Source organism: Protopterus annectens, chromosome 7.part0 (genome assembly GCF_019279795.1).
Source record: "Protopterus annectens isolate FY-2018-M chromosome 7.part0, PAN1.0, whole genome shotgun sequence".
Lineage (NCBI taxonomy): Eukaryota > Metazoa > Chordata > Ceratodontiformes > Protopteridae > Protopterus > Protopterus annectens.
Genome location: NC_056739.1, coordinates 1,844,820,013 through 1,844,843,074, shown reverse-complemented (window position 1 = coordinate 1,844,843,074; position 23,062 = coordinate 1,844,820,013).

Genomic DNA, 23,062 nt, shown 5'->3' with positions numbered 1-23,062 from the left:
ACACATCATATTGTGCATGTTTTTTTATCTGATGAGTAAGTAATGGTTCTACTATGAAATGTCAGCTTCCACTATGCGTAGGAGCCGAAATGGCAAAAAATAATGCACGAAACATGGAAGGGAGAACAAATTAACGTTAAACTTTTTGTACACCCCCTCTAAAAACTTCATGATCACACCTACTTGAAGAAAGTAGAAAAAACTCCCAGAGAAGTGAATCATTACCAGCTCACATTTAGAAATCACAATGTCAATGATTTCCTATGGAAGACAATAATCAATATGTTTTTTTTTTTTTTCTTCAGGCTACTGACTTTCAATGAATTTCACCTCAACCACCTGTAGAAATGCTGTATTACTTATAAATGAACATGAAACAACGACTAGTTTAATGTTAACTGTAAATGTTGAGAAAATAATACAAACTTCAGTTTACCTATAGCTATTAAAATTTTGATGTAATGTATGCTTCAAAATATGCTAAATACTGTATTAAATTACATCATAAACAACTACATTCAGCAGTGTAAGTAATTTGTAACCAAGTTCCACATCATGTTCATTCATTCCTTTATTCCTTTATTATTTATTGCCTACTTTTTCCATTTCAGGGTGTGTGTAGTACTGCAGTCTATATCATTGCTCAGTGACCACAATAGCAAGGCAAGGAAGCTAACCCTGGAGAGGATGTTAGTTTATTACAAGATGTCCTCAAACTCACACTTGGCACACATAGCTAGAAGATCACCAATTCAACTACAGCATGCCTTTTATGTGTAGTAGTAATCTAAAGCTGTTGATGAAAGCCTGCATGGACACAGGGAAGAAATACAAACTTTACACAGATGATACTGCAGTTGAGTAAAGAATTTGAGAATCAAGGCCTGTGAGGCAGCAATGCTAACTGCTGTATCAGTGTGCCATCCACATCATATACAAAAAATTACTAGACAAAAGAAAACATGATGAACGCAGATATGAAAGGACTACAGAGGCAAAAATGTACAATATGCAAACTATTTAAGAAAACCCAATCAACATACAATAGTGAACATCACTTAATAATCCAGATCTTAAATACTAAATTAACAGACATCAAAATCTAGTTATGCAGGCTATTGCTATAAAACAAAGTTTAATTATCTTTACCCATCATAAAAACATTCAGTAACACAGCAAAGTAGTATTACCTTTAAACAACAATTTTGGTGTGTCTCGACTTCAGTTGGAATGCAGGGCTGATTTGTTTTCTCCCAGCAATCAGTTTACATTGCTGTCTGAAATGTTGTCTGTTGCTTACTGGATATTTGATATTCCATTTACTTTTCTTGTGCTTCAGAAATGCTCAGATTATATTGATCTTTATCTTCTGGAGAGGGCTGTTGCATGCCACAACATCTTTATTGTTTTGTACAAATATATTCAGTTTAAGTATACTATTTGTAAATGGTGTTGAGGGGCTAAAGTTGTTTGTATGATGCTTTATATAATTTCTACTTGTCTTCATTTTAAGCAATGTGTGTGTGTGTGTATATATATATATATATATATATATATATAAATATATATATATATTTATTTATTTTATTTATTTATATTTGTTGACCGGGAGTGTCCGACTGGACATAGGTCCATTTTCAGTGGAGGCCCGGGGAGAAAAGCTCCACAGTTAAAATAAACAGACAGTAAAACACGAACCAACAAAAGAACAAGTGGTCAGGAACTGTTAAGGATTCCACACAGCGAGATAATAATTAGCGCATTCTTTCACCTTTATTTTAAAATGTGAACTTCTTCAGAAAAAACGGGAACTCTCCCATGTTCCCATTTTAAATGAATTAACAGGAAATGATGTCATGACAACTGTTCAAGTAATTTACCAAATGTAAAAATATATATAAAAATGTTTTCAATTGTATTTAAAACAAGCTTTCAAAGACACATGAATAACTTTTTTGCGAATATCGCTCCTTTATCTGATAATCATGTATATTTGCACATATGTTCTCTAGCTAGTGAAAACACTCTGTCCGATGATAATGTAAACCAGTCATTAGTAATCACAAAAAGCGCTTCGATATCTAAGCGCTAATATTTACAAGAAGAAAAACGTATTCCTATAAAATGTATACTAACTACTCAGATTTCTAAGTGAAGTATTTTACAATAATACCATTTTGAAAAATTATTATTATTTATACCAAATACAATTGAATAACTATATGTGTATATGTATATAAAAAAATCAAATATACACTATGTGATATTCTTAAAATTTTTGTAACTGAGTTCAAAGTGACCACACTGAAATAAATGTTCTATAACTAATAGCTAATGAAATGAACATCACAAGCAAAATGTAACAAATGACACTGGAAAAATCAGTCCTAGAAATACAAGTGTCTTATACTAATGATACAAAGCGCTAAATTAACAAAGCTGTATAGATAGATACTTTTGTCCATTAATATGTTTTATAATGTTTTGGGAATGTGTTTTTCCTTTTATAGGAATCACTATCAAATTATTTTGGAATTTATTAATTTTTGTGTTAGGCTTTATTATTGTGTGAGATAAGTAATTTCTTATGCAAGGTATTCTAATATTAGTCTTAACATTTCATTATTTTTATTTTAGTCATAAATTTATAAATATACCTTTGTAATGGATTTATCTATCATGTAGTTATAAACAAGAATCGATTATTAATAGTCATACATTTAATATTATTTCACTAGTTATAGAAAATTAATTTTTAATAGAATTTTTATGTACATAGAGATTTTCTTGGTCACACGTTTGATACGCATCCATTATTGATGCAATTCATGGTTTTTGTAAAATCCAGAGGGATGATTATATTACACATACAACGAACAAAGCGCTTTGTTAATTTAGCGCTTTGTATCATTAGTATAAGACACTTGTATTTGTATATACACATATAGTTATTCAATTGTATTTGGTATAAATAATAATAATTTTTCAAAATGGTATTATTGTAAAATACTTCACTTAGAAATCTGAGTAGTTAGTACACATTTTATAGGAATATGTTTTCCTTCTTGTAAATATTAGCGCTTAGATATCGAAGCGCTTTTTGTGATTACTAATGACTGGTTTACATTATCATCGGACAGAGTGTTTTCACTAGCTAGAGAACATATGTGCAAATATACATGATTATCAGATAAAGGAGCGATATTCGCAAAAAAGTTATTCATGTGTCTTTAAAAGCTTGTTTTAAATACAATTGTAAACATTTTTATATATATTTTTACATTTGGTAAATTACTTGAACAGTTGTCATGACATCATTTCCTGTTAATTCATTTAAAATGGGAACATGGGAGAGTTCCCATTTTTTCTGAAGAAGTTCACATTTCAAAATAAAGGTGAAAGAAAGCGCTAATTATTATCTCGCTGTGTGGAATCCTTAACAGTTCCTGACCACTTGTTCTTTTGTTGGTTCGTGTTTTACAAGGTTTTCGGCTAGTCCGTGTATTTGTGTGTTTTAAAATAAACAGACAGTAGTTACATTGGATTACATAGTGATTAGCAATTTACATAGCAATTGCTTACAACATATTTACAGATGAAGAACATAGTACATCAGTAGGCAACTATAATCTTTGTCTGTGAAGTACATAACAGACATTAACAATTGTTACAATAAGAAGTTCCTGCTGTATAATAAGTAGTAGGCTTATGAGCATCTGAGCTTGCTATAATCAAGGTAGTTAGTGTGGTGGAAAGAAAGGTAGTGGTTGGATGGGGTGGGTGATATTAGAGTGGGAGTTGCAAGGGCATAGCCTGCATGTTTTTAGGTGTGCTTTTAGTAAAGTTTTGAAGTGGGTGCATGATGGTACAGAGTTAATTGTGAGTGGGAGGGAGTTCCATAATTTGGCTATGGTGCAAGAGAATAGTGCTTCACCAGCAGAGTTATTGGTTTTAGTGATCTGCAAGTGATTTTTGTTACTGGATCTTAGTGGTCTGGTGGTGCGAGAGGATTAGAGTAGATTCTGGAGGGATGGGGCATTTAGTGGATGGTTTACTAGTTTGTGGGCGAGTGAGAGTTGATACCATAGAAGGAGGTGAGGGAGTTCAAGCCAGCCCAGTTCAGCAAGTGATAGACAGTGGTGACTACGGTAGGATGCCCCTGTGGTGAATTTGCCGATTTTGTTGTAGCAGGTCTCTAGCTTGTTTAGATCGCATTGCCTTAGGTTGGTATATATTAGAGAGGCATAAAGTAGGGTGGAGATAAGGTGGGAATTTGCTTTGAAATCTTTGCTGCTTTGATGAGAAGTTGCTTATTTTGGTATAACTCTCCTAGTTTTTTGTGGACTTTTTTATGGTCATGGATATGTGAATGTCAAATTTTAGTTTATTGTCTATTTCCACTCCTAGCAATTTGGTGTGTTCAGTTGGGTATATAGTGGTGTTTTATACATATATATATATATATATATATATATATATATATATATATATATATATATATATATCTTTTATTCCATATCAGATATATTCACATGAATTCCTTGAGTAGTTTCATATGAGCTATGGCCATTCATTCTCAACATTTCAGGGTCACAGAGAGCCACAGCCTATCTCAGTATGCAACAAGGTTGATGCAGGAAATTATACTAGATGGGATACTAGTCAATTATTATACATAACATGTATACTGTGAGTACCAAACACACACACACACACACACACACACACACACACACACACACACACACACATCTGAATTCACCATCTTTAACAATGTGTGCCCGCACTGTGAGCCAATTGGCTATCCAAAGATTCAAAGAAACATTATTTATATTTAATTATTTATTCCAGTTTGGTGACCGAGGAAGTCCACTGGGCTCGGGAGCTCATTTTCAGTGGAGGCCCGGGTAGAAAAGCTCCACAACACAAAGTTAATTACAAGAAAAATATTTGCATTGCAATCAACGGGTAGTATAACAATCAACAGGTAGTATAACAATCAGCAGGTAGTATAACAATCAACAGGTAGTATAACAATCAGCAGATAGTATAACAACCAACATGTAGTATAACAATCAACAGGTAGTATAACAACCAACAGGTAGTATAACAATCAACAGGTAGTATAACAACCAACAGGTAGTATAACATTCAACAGGTAGTATAACAACCAACAGGTAGTATAACAATCAACAGGTAGTATAACAACCAACAAGTAGTATAACAATCAACAGGTAGTATAACAACCAGCAGGTAGTATAACAATCAACAGGTAGTATAACAACCAACAGGTAGTATAACAATCAACAGGTAGTATAACAATCAACAAGTAGTATAACAATCAACAGGCAGTATAACAATCAGCAGGTAGTATAACAATCAACAGGTAGTATAACAATCAGCAGGTAGTATAACAATCAACAGGTAGTATAACAATGAACAGGTAGTATAACAATCAACAGGTAATATTACAGTCAAAACAGGTAGTATAACAATCAACAGGTAGTATAACAATCAACAAGTAGTATAACAATCAACAGATAGTATAACAATCAACAGGTATTATAACAATCAGCAGGTAGTATAACAATCAGCAGGCAGTATAACAGTCAGCAGGTAGTATAACAATCAACAGGTAGTATAATAATCAGCAGGTAGTATAACAATCAAATGGTAGTATAACAATCAACAGATAGTATAACAATCAACAGGTAGTATAACAATCAGCAGGTAGTATAACAATCAGCAGGTAGTATAACAATCAACAGGTAGTATAACAATGAACAGGTAGTATAACAATCAACAGGTAGTATTGCAGTCAAAACAGGTAGTATAACAATCAACAGGTAGTATAACAATCAACAGATAGTATAACAATCAACAGGTAGTATAACAATCAGCAGGTAGTATAACAATAACAATCAACAGGTAGTATAACAATCAGCAGGTAGTATAACAATCAACAGGTGGTATAACAACCAACAGGTAGTATAACAATCAACAGGTAGTATAACAACCAACAGGTAGTATAACAATCAACAGGTAGTATAACAACCAACAGGTAGTATAACAATCAACAAGTAGTATAACAATCAACAGATAGTATAACAATCAACAGGTAGTATAACAATCAACAGATAGTATAACAATCAACAGGTAGTATAACAATCAACAGATAGTATAACAATCAACAGGTAGTATAACAATCAGCAGGTAGTATAACAATCAACAGGTAGTATAACAATCAGCAGGTAGTATAACAATCAACAGGTAGTATAATAATCAGCAGGTAGTATAACAATCAAATGGTAGTATAACAATGAACAGGTAGTATAACAATCAACAGGTAGTATTACAGTCAAAACAGGTAGTATAACAATCAACAGGTAGTATAACAATCAACAAGTAGTATAACAATTAACAGATAGTATAACAATCAACAGGTAGTATAAATCAACAGGTAGTATAACAATCAGCAGGTAGTATAACAATCAACAGGTAGTATAACAATGAACAGGTAGTTTAACAATCAACAGGTAGTATTGCAGTCAAAACAGGTAGTATAACAATCAACAGGTAGTATAACAATCAACAGATAGTATAACAATCAACAGGTAGTATAACAATCAGCAGGTAGTATAACAATCAACAGGTGGTATAACAACCAACAGGTAGTATAACAATCAACAGGTAGTATAACAACCAACAGGTAGTATAACAATCATCAGGTAGTATAACAACCAACAGGTAGTATAACAATCAACAGGTAGTATAACAATCACCAGGTAGTATAACAACCAACAGGTAGTATAACAATGAACAGGTAGTATAACAATGAACAGGTAGTATAACAATCAACAAGTAGTATAACAATCAACAGGTAGTATCACAGTCAAAACAGGTAGTATAACAATCAACAGGTAGTATAACAATCAACAAGTAGTATAATAATCAACAGATAGTATAACAATCAACAGGTAGTATAACAATCAACAGGTAGTATAGCAATCAACAGGTAGCATAACAATCAACAGATAGTATAACAATCAACAGGTAGTATAACAACCAACAGGTAGTATAACAATCAACAGGTAGTATAACAACCAACAGGTAGTATTACAGTCAGCAGGTAGTATAACAATCAACAGGTAGTATTACAGTCAAAACAAGTAGTGTAATAATCAACAGGTAGTATAACAATCAACAGGTAGTATAACAATCAGCAGGTAGTATAACAATCAACAGGTAGTATAACAACCAACAGGTAGTATAACAATCAACAGGTAGTATAACAACCAACAGGTAGTATAACAATCAACAGGTAGTATAACAACCAATAGGTAGTATAACAATCAACAGGTAGTATAACAACCAACAGATAGTATAACAATCAACAGGTAGTATAACAATCAGCAGGTAGTATAACAATGAACAGGTAGTATAACAATGAATAGGTAGTATAACAATCAACAAGTAGTATAACAATGAACAGGTAGTATTACAGTCAAAACAGGTAGTATAACAATCAACAGGTAGTATAATAATCAACAGATAGTATAACAATCAACAAATGGTATAACAACCAACAGGTAGTATAACAATCAACAGGTAGTATAACAATCAACAGATAGTATAACAATCAACAGGCAGTATAACAATCAACAGGTAGTATAACAATCAACAGATAGTATTGCAGTAAAAACAGGTATCATTCAGTAAAGACAGCAAAACTATTAAAATTTTTTCAAGAGAAAGACAGGCATACAGCATAATGGCTGGATGTTACTGTTTAGTTACATTTATAATCTAAGTATATGAGAGAAATTAGGAAGGTATGAAGGTTTGCCAGGAGAGAAGGAGGAGCAGAGCTTGGGAGGTATGAGTTGAAGAGTGCAGTTACATTTCCTGTGAAGAAACAGGTAAGAATGAAGTTGTGTTTTGAAGGTGTGTGGATTGTCACAGGTCCTCCAGGTAGAGGGCAGGGCATTCCAATTTTTGGCTAGGGAAAAGGAGAGTAGAAGCTGACCAGCTGGACGCTTGGGTTTTTGGATGATTATAAGGTTTTGGTGAGTAGATCTAAGGGGTCTAAGGGGGTATATGGTTGTAAGATATTAGATAATGCAGGGCAGCTAGTAGGTTGGAATAATAATTTGTGGGCTGTGACGATTTGGAGGAAGTCAAGTTGATTAGGGAGTTCAAGCCAATTTAAAGAGTGTAGGGAGGTGCAGTGATGGGAGAAAGATTTTGCCTTGGTAGCGAATCTGGAGATTTTGTTGTAGCACACTTCCAGTTTGAAGGTGAGTGTGGAAGATAGATTGGTAAGCAGAGGAGCACCATACAAAAGAGAGGGGAGGAGATATGTAGTGGCCAAAGATAGTCTGGTGGAGGGAATGAGGAAGTGGTTGTTTCTGTTGAGTAAACTGAGTTTTATGTGGGTTTTCTTGATGTTAAGTTGGATGTGAGTATTGAATTTTAAGTGTTCATTGATGGTGACTGCCAGGAGTCTGGCAAAGGGAATGACTTCAATAATGGAATTGTTAAGGCTGGTAATTTGAAGTGAGCTTTTTATCAATGGGAGTGAATTTTGAGGGAGTGAATAGAAGAATCTTAGTTTTGTTAGCGTTTAGTGAGAGGTGGTTTTGGTGCATCCAGTTTTCAGTAGTTGAGAAGGCAGTTTAAGTTAGTGACTGAAGATCAGATAGGTTAGAGGTGCAGCAGATCAAAGTGAAATTGTCTGCGTACTGGACAATTTTGGTATTGGGTATGGATGGCTTTGTAGAAATCGTTAATAAGGATGTTAAATAGCAAAGAGCCTAGTATGGAACCTTGAGGTACTCCTATAGGGGAGGGGAGGAAAATGGAGGAGACCTGGCCCCTATTTGACAGCTTGGGACCTGTCAGAAAGATAGCTGGAGAACCAGGAAAGAGTTTTTTGGGAGATGTAGAGATTCGATAGATGATTTAATAGATGGGTGTGGGAGATGGTATCAAAAGCTTTAGATAAGTCTAGTAGAACAGCTGAAACTATGTTACCAGAGTCTTGAGCTAGATTGACAGAATGTAAGAAGGATAGAAGGGCTGTGTTGGTACTGTGTCCAGGGCGGAAGCCGTGTTGGGTAGGAGAGAGTAGCTGATGTTCAGTAAGGAATGGCATGAGCTGCAGGTGTATGCGTTTTTCAAGAAGTTTAGAGACTGGTGAGAGGATGGCTATAGGGCAGAAAGTGGAAACATTACAGTTTTTACCACCCTTGTGGAGTGGTAGAATAAATGCAGAATGCCATAGTATGGGTACATAGGACCAAAGTAGTGATCTATTTATTAGGATGCTGATAGGGAGAGCAATACCGTCGGAGGCAATTTTTAAGAAGGAGGAAGGAATGTTGTTGGGGACATTGGTGCAAGGTTTAAGTTTGGAGAGAAGCTTTTTGGTTTAAGTTCAAAAGTAGGGGGTGTAGGAGAGGAGGAGGAGGAAGCTTGAGCAGAGGGGGGTGGAGGGTTATTGTTGGGGAAGGTCTTGATTAAATCAGCAATAAAAGAGGTGAAGAAGGTGTTGAATAGTTTGGCGATTTCTTGTTCAGATTTACTAGTATCAGGACATGGGTTGTTTTTTGTACCAGGCTTAAGGAGAGAATTAATAGAGCTCCAGAATTGTTTGGGGTTTTTTGCATGATTTATTTGGAGTATAATATAGTTGGATTTTTTATCTTTAATGACTTGTTTTTTAGCTTGGTTTCGCAGCTGTTTGTATTTAAGTAACAATACAGGCTGTTTATGTTTGAGATAGCTTTTCCAGGTTTTGTCTCTTTGTAGCATAATTTTTTTGGTTTCTTTTGGTAAGCCATGGGGCGGTTTTAGCTTTAACTCTTTTTGTTCTTATTGGAGCTAGGGAGTTTAAGACAGTTAAGAATGTAGAGTTAAAATGGTCAACGGCATCATCTAAAGGTGGGGTTTTTAGTGGGTTCCAGTTAGTGAACTTAAGGGAGTCAGAAAAGGTAGAAGGGTTAAAGTTAGTGAGGTTGTGAGTATGTAAGAGTTGGTGGGAATGTGAGAAAGGGGGCGTAGCTCTATGGGTGAAGGCAGGGAGGTGGTCTCCTTATGTGTCAGGAGTGACACCAGATTTTGTTATTTTGTTAGGGTGAGATACCAGTATCCAGTCTAGGATGGAGCCTGTGGGTTGGTTTTGTTGGGCCTACTAATGGAGTTAGTGAGTTGAGTGAAATTGAAGAGATTGATTGAAATGGTAGGATTAGGGTCGAGGATTTCTTGCCAGTCAATATTTACATCACCCATAATATAGGTTTCAAGTTTAATATTAGAAGAGGTCCAGGAGAGGATGTCTTCCAGGGTATTGGTGTTGTTACCAGGAGGAATATAGAGGGAGATGATGCAGATATTTTTATGGTCGTTTAATTTTAGAAGGCCAGTTACAAGTTCAGCATTATTAAAGGAAGGGATAGGGTTAGGGTAAGGAGTGATGGACAAATGATTGGAGTAGATTATAGCTACACCACCACCTCTTTTACTTAGGCGGTCAGATCATAGAGATTGATAGCCAGAGGGAAGGAATTCGGAGTTGGTTATGTGTGGTTTTAGCCAGGTTTCAGAGATGGCTGCAATGTCAGGTATATTATGATTGAGCCAGGCATGAAAGAGGGTAAGCTTATTTGCTAAGCTTTGGGCATTGATGGTGAGGAATTTAAGGTATTTACTAGTGGATTTGTTGTTGGAGCTAGGGTTGTTTGTTAGAGAAATGTTTGGTCCTGGGTTGGAATGAATGTCGCCTCCTAAGCAGAGGTAAGAGAGAAGGGGAATAAGTTTGTGAGGATTGTGTTTGGTTAGGAATGGATGGTAGGGGGTGGGCTTGGATTTGTAGAATTTAATAGGGATTCAGAAGAGTTTTACTTTTAAGAGAAGGATGGGGACAGAGGGAGATAAAGAGGCAGAGATATTGTGGAAGTGATTGGTGAGGTGGGGTGTGGAGTAGGAGGTGTAGGGTGTAGGTGGAAGTTGGTATAAGAGGAGACGTGATACAAAGGAAGTAGAATGAGGATTAGGATAGATGTAGGGGGGTAAGGATTATAGTAGGAAAAGTGAGCATGGTAGATGAAGTCAGATTAGAAATGAAAAGATATTTAGGTCAGAGAGAGTTAGATAGGTCCCTTGTGTGTATGCAGCTATCCAAGTAATATAACCCTCTGTCTATAGAAAAATGGATGTTGCAGAGAAGCCCAAACCAAATAACACACAATTCCCAAATGACAATTATTAAATGAGGGAAAAGCAACGTCTGAGGATTATTGATTTACCGAAGATGCGTGTTCCCAACAACAACACATATCCTATCATATAAAATCCAGGACACATACATATAGCTTTGATAAAAAGCAAAAACAGAGTTGCAATGTCCTATACAGCAATTCAAAAAGCCGTAGTTGCTACTGTAGGTTAAGTTGTAATCAGTGTTATATCATGAATCACAACTTGCATATATGAGGGAGTTCACCACATCCCCCTAGAAAGTCTGCCTATAAACAATGTAGGGGATAGTGTTCTTAGTCCCATAAGTTGTAATGTGCACTGTGCATTCCCTGTTAAAAACTCAAAACAAAGCAGTGGGTTCAAAAGCTTAATGTATGCCACATATAAATCCCAACATTGTCATTTAGAACCACACAAGTGCAGCCTAAATGAAATTAGAAATGTCAGCTCACAAGAGAAATGCAATACAAATAACGTAGATACAGCGGTATCAGAGAATAACATACGAAGGAAAATAACAGCACGTATGACATGCAAGAGGTAGTTCACATTACCTAAACACACTCAATACCCGTCATCCAATGATAAATAATAAATAAATAGCCACCACCAAACCCCTTCACCGTTAAGATATAGAATAAATAGACTAGTGAATAGCAGCTATTTAGTTACCATATTGCAGTTGTTAACCTTGGACGTGACTCAATATAGCTGTCATATTGCATAATAGTAATGCTGGTGGTAATTACTCAGAGCAGTAGGATTAAATGAAAAAAAAGAGGTTTCAGTATATCAGGTATTATGGTTGGTGTCCGTATTAATAAGTCTCACAGGTGTATGATACAAGCTGTTCCTGAATCTGGTAGTCCTACAGCAGAAGCTGCAATACCTCCTTCCAGACGCAAGTTGTGAGAACCAGTTGTAGGCCATATGGGTCAAATTGGCAAGTATTTTATATGTGCTCTTTCTTGCTCTTGTAAGGAAACGTTCCTGAAAAGAAGAGAGGTTTGTGCCCAAGATTTCCTCAGCCACCCTCACCACCCTCTGTAGTTTCTTCTTCTCAGCAACTGTGCAGTTGCTAAACCATACTATGAAGATGCTAGTGAGGATGGTCTTGCTAGCTTCCCTGTAAAAAGTGGTAAGCACAGACAGTGGGATCCTGGCCTTTTTGAGATTTCTCAGGAGGTGAAGGAGCCTTCGTGATTATATGGCTGGTGTTAGCAACCCAGGAGAGGTCATCAGAGATGTCCATCTGGTGATGTAGGGATTTATGCTCAGTTTTGTGAGTTTATTTATAATACCTGAGTGGAGAATTGTGTCAAATGCTTTGGCCAGATCAAGGTAGCTGGTATGTGCTGCTTTACCCTTATCCATGGCTTAAGTGACTTTCTCAAAGAAATCAACTGGATTCATTAGGTATGACTTGTCCTCGACAAAGCTGAATTGGGTTGGGTCAGTGTTGGGTCCTATGTCATTATTTATCATGTCCATGAATATTCTGTCCATGGCCTTCCATATAAGACAAGTCAAACTGAGGGGTCTGTAATTTCCTGGGTCAGTAGATGGTCCTCCTTTATGCAGAGGGATGACTGTTTCTGTCCTCCACTCTGTCTGGACAAAGCCAGTCCAGAGGCAGTGGTTAGAGATCCTAATGGTCCTGATAAGTCCTGATTTAAGCTGTTTAACAGGCAACCTGGTATATCGTTAGGCCCCACTGAAGCCATGTTTTTGTTTTATAGAGTGCAGTGGCAACTTGTTCTTTGTTGATAATTGATGGTGTAATGGTGGAGAGTGTTTCTTGGGCGAAAACCAGGGGTGATGGGGAGGTGAAATGTGAGTTAAATTTGTCAGCCAGCAAATTTGCTATATCTTCCGGCTGAGTATCGGTGATGCCATCTACAACTAATTCTGCATGTTGTTGGGTGTTGCTCTTCAGACTGAGGACATAACTAAAAAATGCCTTTTGGTTATCCTTAGCTTTGGAGACTATTTTTATCTCAAAGTCTGCTTTTAGAGACTTATCTAGTTCTCTGATTCACTTCTTTAGACTAATGAGGGACTTTTTGCTCTGTTATGCACATTCACTCTTTCTTCTCAATGGGATTTTCTTTCTTTAGATGTACAACCTATTAATACCAGGAGTCCACCAGGGTGGCTTGTTTTTGTGGTTTGTCTTGGGTTTATTTTGGTCTGGCACTGCTGTTTCTTTGCAGTTGTTTATATGGTCATACAGGGCTTTTGTGTATGCCTATGCATAGGTTTCTATGCTTTCAGGATTTGGGGGGCTTGGAAACCAGCTATGCTGTCACTTAATAGGTGGTAATGTACCTTACAGAAGTTCTTAAAAGTTTTTCGGGTTAGATGGAGGGACTAGTTCTACCTTTATTTCAAAAGAGACCACTTTGTGATCTGATCTTACCTGTGAGGACATCACACTAAGAAGGTGCAGCACTCTCCCATATTTGTATCAGATCTAGGATATTTATTCCCTTACTGGGAGTGCAGACTAACTGCTTCAGGGCCTTTGAATTTACAAAGTTAACAAATCATTGTGCCTACATATTAATGGTCATGTATGCTTCTCAATTAGTGGAGGGGCAATTAAAATCACCCATGAGTATGGTATTGGGTGGATAGTGAGTGATTCTATTAACTTCAGGAATAATGTATGGGTTTCTTGGTTCTTGGTGGGGGACCTGTAGCTAGCAAGAATATAATAATGGATTTTTCCCATGGTTAGTTGGACATGGAGTAGCTTAAGCATACCATATTGTTTGACCAGCCTTGAGGTGTGCTTATCCTTTATGTTAATAGATACACCTCTACCTTTTGCTCTTTCTTATTCAGTGGGTGATCGGAATGTAAGAAATGTGTTATAGCCATGCACTGCAGGAGTGCATTCCATTGCTCTGAACCATGTTTCAGTAACTGCACAAACATCAGCATTCTCTAGTGTGAGGAGAGCTTCCAGGGAGTGCAGCTTCTTGTTGAGACTACTAGCATTAAGCAGTAACAACATTAGCTTGTGCTGAGTAGCTTTTGTTATGTTGGAAGTTTGTTGTTTGGCAATGCGTAAAAAAGTTACTGTAGTGTGAGATAATGTTTTGGCCAACATCCAAAAGTCTAGAGCTGTGACAAGTGAAGACCATCCCTGGCAAAGCAGCTTGGCTTGTCAACCATGTCCTCCCAGGGTGACAAGTATTAGACCCCTTTTGGAATAACACCAGTAGCTAAGGCAATTGTTAAAGTCAATCATTTTCTGCTGGTATTATAGCATCCTTGGAACTGGTAGAATGATGCTCATTGCTAGGCTCATACCTGCCTGTAACACATAATCTGAGAGCTCAATTATGTCTTTCTTCGTATAGTCCAAGGAGGCGCATCTCAGGTCATTCATGCTCACATTGACTATGAGAAGTCAAGCTGGTACTTAGTGGTAAGTGACCTGAGTACTTGCATGATCTGGTGAATACTGGACCGTGACAGGCAACTAACTATAACCTTCCCCTTAACCAAACTAGTAAAAAGGACATCATTGTGTCTCACAATATAGTCACCTATGACCAGAATATTAAATTCTGGAATATTTTGCCTTTTGGGCTTGGTAGGTGAAACACAATGAGATGTGACATTATATGTTGTAAAGGGAATTGTCTGGTTTATGTAAGTTACATGTGAGCACCTCTGCATACGTGGGTCTTTGTGTGTGGTCCTTGCGGGTGTGGTGGGTGATGTGTGTGAGCTGCTGACAACCTGTTTGCTGCTTAATGTCTGTATGTGTGAGTCTACCCTCCAGTCATACCACTCAACCATAACAAATTCCTCAGTATTTACCAGTTTTGAGGACAAAATAATGAGGTGCTACGAATTCTTCAGTGGCCCCTTTAATTCCCGAATTTCCTGGGTTTTTTCCTAATTTTTTTTTTTTGATCAAAGATTTTGCTGATGTCGTCACGTGCAAGGCCTGCACAATGACATCAGCAGACTGCCAGCCTGTCAGAATTCAGCTGAGGGTCGAGGGGTGTATCTGTTTACCTTTCTAGTTACTGCCACGTACAATCGTACCATATGTGGTTGAGCAACAGTGGTGGGAACTGAATTTAAACTAGCAGCAGGCAGCAGTACACAGCAACCTGCAAACAGAGCGGACTGGAGGGTGACTCTTGTTGCTGTTTTAATTTAAGTTAATGAAGCAACCCAAGTTACCCAACTTGCAAAAGCAGTCAAGCAGAGTCTGGACTGGTTCACCTAGCCCAGGCAGCATCTTGCACACTCTCACACCCAGAAATCCCTGACTCAGGATCAGGACAGGTCACAGGCAGCACAGGTGGACACTGGAGAGAATGAGAAAATTTATCTCCAGTGCAGTGGCTCAACTTCCTCAGACTGGGTCCAACTGGCTCCTCCAGCTCGTTATAAAAGAAAGATTCACAGCTCAACTGGTTAGATTTTTTCAGAATTTGCAGCCAAAAAAGAAAAAAAAACAAACTGTTTATTTTACTTTTGCAACTGCTGTTTTGTATTTTGTATAATGAACAACGTCTTACCTGAGGCATCATAGACTGAAATAGTGATCTCTTGCACGCAAGGTTAATAGCAATACCCAGCATACCTCTCAACCACAGAGCAAGAAATCTGGACAAAGCCATAAATAAAAGTGGGACAAAGGCCCAAAAATTGGGACAATTTTTAAATATTGATCTTACAAACAGAAGGTTAACAGAATAACAGTTTTTGCATTAGCATGAATTTTCTGAAGGCTATGAAGTCTGAAACTTAAATGTCTGTCATTATCTTCTAATGTCAATCTTTAATGATTTGCCACTAATTTGCCAGAAAGCCACAATTTTATGGAAAACTGACCAAAAATATGAAGCAAAATTCTAGACATTCTGCGAAAACTGTACGGTTGAGAGGTATGATACCCAGATATTGGATTGTTTCAGTTATCGTTAACTTTTATGTCCGAATACTGGTAACTCCAACAAAGTTAAATATCCATTGTCAGACATTGGTCAATATTAATAGCAAATCATGTTGAGTTTTCCACATCAGGGAAAGCTCAGGGCAGGTACAGTGTAAACCTTCCCATTCATGTTGATTTCAATCATAGTATTTGGTGCTGCAGCATATCCTTTCAGCTCCATTCACAGCTCTCAGCTCATTCTAATAATAGTGAGGATGCTCCTTTTCCCTGCTTTCAAGCTTCATTTCTCTGCTTGGGTCTCCCAGGTGACAACTTTCACTTCAGATTATAGCGCATCAGTTCCCCTTGTTATTCCGAGACCCACCATCTGCACTGAGAGCATGAAACTCAATAATTAACCCTTGACTGAAGCAGCAGCTAACCTGTTCAAGTACCCCCCCCCCCACATTAATTTGTCTTTTTTTCTGTTTGAATTTTACATAATTATTGTAGATTAAACATGGTTGATAAACTAAGGAGATGTATTGCATTATATAATGATGTGCCAACATGTGCAGTGACTTTAGAGTTCTGGGACCCGTGGCATGATTAATATAGAAGAGAGGGGGTTCATGACAAGACCCCAGCAGCAGCATTAATGGAACCAACAGACCCCCCTGCCATGTAGACAGAAATAGCAGATTTGGCAGAGAATTTAGTAATTCTGAAAGACGCAGTCTAGTGTCCAAAGCAAGATTAAAGGGTTGCAAAGGACTGAGAGCAGGATTAATTGAACTGGAGAAAAACTGAGGAAAGAATAACAAAATTCACAGACCCCATGCAGGTAATAATCTATTTCCTTTGATAGCCTGGTTCACCCTTCCCTTTGTAAAAGGAAGGTCATGGCTATTAAATCTGCATAACTTTTTCAAGAGAGTTGCACAGGCAGTTGTGGTTGTCATGCCGTGCATGTAGGCTATCCAGACCTGGCCAAGTTATTCAACACCATGCTCCATGGTGGCATCATAAGAAAGCAAGATGTATTAAGAATGGGTCATTATGTGGTAAGGTGGACAGCAAACTGGCTAAAAGCCAGAAGCCATAAAGTATGAACAGCAGAAACAGAATGTATGAAGGTGACCAGTGGTGTTCTTTAGTTCATTCAGCCATTTGCCTAAGAAAGACTCGTAGTAGGGCATTTGGGGAAGCTGATCTGCATTCAGTCTGGCTAGCTGTTTCATAATTACTTTCAGGTGAAGTTTTTTATCAGTTGGTAAGCTTTCCTAACAGATATACAACAGGTAGAAATAATAATTCTTCTAGTCATACTCCCTACTTTGTTCTTGACTACCAAATAGTCACAACCATCTGTCCTGATTTATAGCTTGTTGTAATTATTTTTCAAGTTTCTTTATTCAGATATGTGATTTTATGCAAGTTGAGAGATATGGTTTCAAGGTAAGATCATGTATATGTAACTTTCCAAACCAGTTGTTGCACCACTGTCTCTTCTAAGATGGAGTCTCTTCTCTTGCATGAGCTGGACCTCTCTCCAAGGTATTCCCCATTTTCTAACCATTCCAAAGTGTATCTCTGTTATCCACTGGCTCAGCCAGTCATTATGCCTTCTAATCCTCTTTACTTTCTATGCTGGCCAGTAGTATGGGTAACACTTCTGAGAATGCTAGCTTCAACTCCATCTTGGCATTTCAGGCATCTCCCTGACCCTTCTTGCTGCTAACTCAACTGTCTTGTGTGAGCAATCATTGGCAAAAAATCCCTACCCACCTTACTTATGTGTGCTAACCCTGCCTCTAACACTAAGCCCAACCCTACACATTACATTACGAAAAATCCTTCCCCTAAAAGTACCACTATTCAAAGTTTGTTGATATTATTTTTTTTGTTTTGATTAACTAATTACAAAAAAATACACACACGTATATATATATATATATATATATATATATATATATATATATATATATATATAGGTACCACAGTGAAATTTCTTATTTATTGTTTAAAAGTCACAAAAAAAGTTAAGCTTGTCAGTTGTCATTAAGTACACAAAATGACACATAATTTCTGTTTAAAATTATGTTTCTTTTAAAATTTCATGGTGATATTTTATATATTTCTTGAGTGTTGATTTAAAGGACATGTAGTCAAGAAAAAACTGAAACATTTACCTATTATGGAAAAAGCTTTATTAAAATATACACTCTCAGTTCATGGTCTAGGTTTAACAGCAAGCTACATTGCTGAAATTAATGTATGCTTTATGAGTGGTTTAGAATATAAGAAATATTTTTAAGCAAGAATGAATATGAAGTATAAATTCAGTAGGGGGGTATGAGCCTGACAACATCATCATTTGCTAATGTATAGTTATGTATAGCAGCAAAGTCTTCCATTAACATTACAATAGTTGTCTTCCCTGCAGGAATGTGTTTCTGGTGACAGTTGTAATGCTTACTGATAAACTTTAGCAGATAACTATCTCATGTATTAAATTATCTACATTCTTAAAAGTCTGCCAGAAATAACCAGAGATTAGGTGTAAGAAACATTTGGAATAATTCTTTGCTGTTCTAGTACAGTAAATAAACTGTATTGTTTTTATCTAGTATTATATCTGTGCCTGGTACTAATGCAGGTTTGTGGCAAAACTTTATAAACCATGACTTTCTTAAATCTTGAAGTTGCTCATATGAGTGAGGTTCGTGATGCAATATTTAAGTAACATTCGGAGCTTTACTCTGTGTGACATTGTCTATTTAGGTAATGTTCACGGATCATTGCTGCCTATTTAAGTAATTGTTGATTCACAAGGATTGCAGGTTGGTGCAAGGGGGCTTTAGTGTGTGTTTGAGATTGCTGCAAGGGGGCTTTAGTTTGTGTGTGTGTGTGTGTGTGTGTGTTTGTGTGTGTGTGTGTACAATGCCCCATTATACAACAACCAACCATCAATATTCAAAAACGTGCACGCTGATTGGTCAGCGTGCATGTTGTAAATCGGAGTTATAGTAATGGAAAAAGGTCCGGTCGTCCGGACTTTTTCCATTACTATAACTCTTTTTTTACAGCAACGGAGACGCTCCATTTCTTCTCACTGTCTTGCTATGTTAAAGGAGTTTAACGTGGCGAGACAGCTTTAAAAAAAGCAACGGAGGTCTCTGTTGCTTTTTTTAAAGCTGTCTCGCTATGTTAAACCCATTTAACATAGTGAGACAGTGTGTAAAAAGCAACGGAGATCTTGCTTTCTCCGTTGCTTTTGCCCACAGCTCTGATGTACTGCGTAGTTATATGAATGTGCAGTACATCAGAACTGCCTCAGAATACCAGACAGCTGCGGAAGGGCAGTAAGGAGGCATTATACAATGCCATTATTTAAAAAAAGTAATTCATTTTTTTCTTAAATAATGTCATTGTATAATAGCAATAATAATTTTTTGGTTGTGGGTAATGCTGGATTTACCCACGGTTGGCTTTGTTTAGACACTAGGGCTTCACCCTCATGACCAAACCACACCAACCGTGGATAAATGGGTTATTACTATATTTATGGATACCTGGTGGTTACCACTTGTTTTTCAAGGAGTTGAGTTCACAGCTGATTTTTGGCTTATACTTTTGGTCTGTTCCTGTTAAAATATGTGTTTTCTGGCAAATCAGTGAGGACTAAATTCACTAAATAATGACAGTCATTTAAGTTTTCAATCTTCCTATCTTTCATGAAATGCATGGTAACATAACATATTTTATTCTAGCAGCTTTCTAAGATTATATAAGCAATGTGTAAAATATGTCCCAGGTTTTGGGCCTTTGTTCCCCCCTCCCCCATAACATTTGGCTTTTTCCAGATTTCTTGTGCTGCAAAATTGAGAGATATAGTTGAGTGTCAAAAGCATTTTGCAAGGAGCTGAGAGCTTCAGGGGAAGAGAAGTTTAGTGCTGCTTATGCCAAGTTGGTTTGCAACATGCAGCTGTTGTTTAGCGAATTATATCACTGCTGTGCTAAAGTATTTAAAAGCATAGATGGATTGCTGATACTGTACTGTATTGTACTTTAAAGGGGATGGATGCTGCAGTCCTAAGTATGTCCAGCTTTGAAGGAGATACCTAATGACTATGAACTGTTATCAGTTTACCATACATTCCCTATTACAATATTATCAGTTTATCATTTTTTAATGTAACATAGGCAATTTATTCTTCAAGAGCAACAGAGACTTTTATTTGTAGATGAAAATGAAGTATAGAGTTGTTTGCTAGCAGCAACCTCTTCATTAGCTACAGATCTCTTTAATGTGGAATTATTTAGATGACATTTACTTCTGTAGAGATTATGCATATTTACTGATATTGGTGGATTGTAATGACAGAAGTTTGAGTAGGCTTTTATGATGGAAATGTTCTGAATTGGGCAGTTCTGTCATTATTGGTTCATGCTTGTGCATACTTGAAACCACTGAGGAAATGGATCGCTTGGGGAAATGTTTCATTTTGGTGCTTGTACATAGTTGGAGACATACTGCTGAAGGGATTAGTGGGGGGTTTGGGGCCATATTTTGGTTGTCTGTTCTATAGTTTGCATTTGAAAGTTGGTATCCCACAATTCCATGGTTGAGGTTACATAATTATGTATGAAAATGTTATGTTAATCAGCGTACAAATTTGTACCTATTTTTTATGGGGTTTTGTCCAGATTTTTGATGTTTCCAGGTTGAGAGGTATGCCTCCAGTGTTAATGTGTAACTACATCTCTCACATACTGTATTTGTCTGTTCAAGAATTATGTGATTGTCAGTATAGAAAGGGCAACTCTTACATTGCCTCAGGATGCCCATGTCCACCAAGCTGGATACAGAGATAGCAGGAAAGTACCCATCCATGGTTGCAGGTCCTAATGTGTACTTGAAATGATAGGAGTTGTAGGTGTTTGTAACTGGATGAGGGAAGGGTGGCAGTCGTCAGCTAACCTAACCAGCGATGCTGCCCAGTGCCATACCAGATGGCCTCTGAGCAGCAACAGTCCTGGGTGCTGTAATACGGTAAGGGAGACCTAAATAGTCCTAATAACTAAATGCATAAATGCAGCTCACTGCATAGACTAATTGTCACCATAAGTAACGCAGGACTGAGGTAAAGTTCCTAGATGTTTTTTATAGGGAAATTTCAACTTCTAGTGATTGCATGTATACAGGGTGCCAATAATTCCCACTGTGTGAAGAACAGCTTCTTGCACATGTGAAGCTTATATATGATTGGAAAAAAGAAAATATTACACTAACTATGCCTTAAGGCCAATCAGGTACACAAACAATGAGCTTTCCACTAGCAATTTTCAGCACATATAGATGCAATCAGCCCTCTCCTGTTACAAAAGTGCAGACTTTGACCCCCCCCTAATGTAAAATGACCAGTATGGTGCCTCAAACAGATACCTAATACTAATTAAGAAACACTAGATACAATGCATTTCAGTGCAGAACAGCAGCCCTTACTGCAGTTTATAAATGCAATGTTAAGCTTTAAAGACATGCATAAAACAATAAACAGAGCAGTAAACTTTCAAAGTGTAATGAAAATAAGCAATGTTTCTCATGTTTGCAGCTGTAAAGGGCAATGGCACAAGTAGCTCCATGCAAATATGCTGAATTTATACCAGCACTGAGAATACAGAAAACTGACTACTGAACCCTCTGGTGAATAAAACAACTACACTTAGAACCCTTTTGTGTGCTTCTCAAGTTGGATAGACCAGATATCACCTATTGCCACTAGATGAATAATCCCAGTCCTCCTAATGTAAAAGCACAGTAAAAGCATGTGTGGAGTGAAATGCTACCACAAACAAACTTAAACTTAAGGAAAGACAATAAGTAATTCAAAATAACAGCAGTGTATTTTAAGCAGCTTATAAAAGTGAATTATTCAATAAAAGTTACTTTGCTTTGTAGAAATAAGTCAAGAGCCACTCAATTGTGCAGAATTTATAAAGGAACTAAAAAAAAGGTAAGCTGATTAATAAGCCCTCCGTCCAATAAAACAACTACATGCAAGAATCTATAGTGTGTTTCCCCAACCTATGAAGACCAGGCTATCACCCACTGCCACTGCATTTAAAATCCAGTGTCCTGTTTATGTAAAAACACTGAAAAGAGCTTTCTGGAATGTAAATTGCAGTACTTTATCCAGTAGCTAAGTAGATAATGAATTCACAGCAAGTAAATCAGTAGATCAGACAATGAGATGCAAGTTGCACTTTTTTCAAAATAAGCACAAGGAAAGGCAAATAAATAATTCAAGATATAAACAGCAGTGTAGAATGGGAGGCGCTTATAACACTACATTTACAGTAAGGATGGGCAGCTTAAAATCACCAAGTTTAAAAAGCAGATCAAATAATGAGAAAATGGGTGGAAAAAATAACCAGCAGGGAGTCACTAACAGTCATTGTAGGTTTTGCAAGCCTTGAGTCTTATCAGAAAAGACAAAAGCTTAGATATTACCTGTGCATTTAGGTATCACTCAAGAAACAAATTAACCAATGGAAAAAAATGAAAACGTGAAATGTGCAGCCTAGATAATTTAAGTGTCTATTTGCCAAATAGAACAAAAACACCAGGCCAAGCAAATTTCTTAAAACAGAAAACAAAATGGAGCAGGTAAAACAGAAAGTAGCTCTCTCAATTTAAGTAACTCAGAGACAAAAATAGATTTACTTTCCTTACCCAGCAGGGAGTCACCAACAGTGCTTGTAGTTTTTGCAGGCCTTGAGTCTTATCAGATAATATCTATCTATCTATCTATCTATCTATCTATCTATCTATCTATCTGTCTATCTATCTCTCTATCTATCTATTATCTATCCGTCTGTCTGTCTATCTAT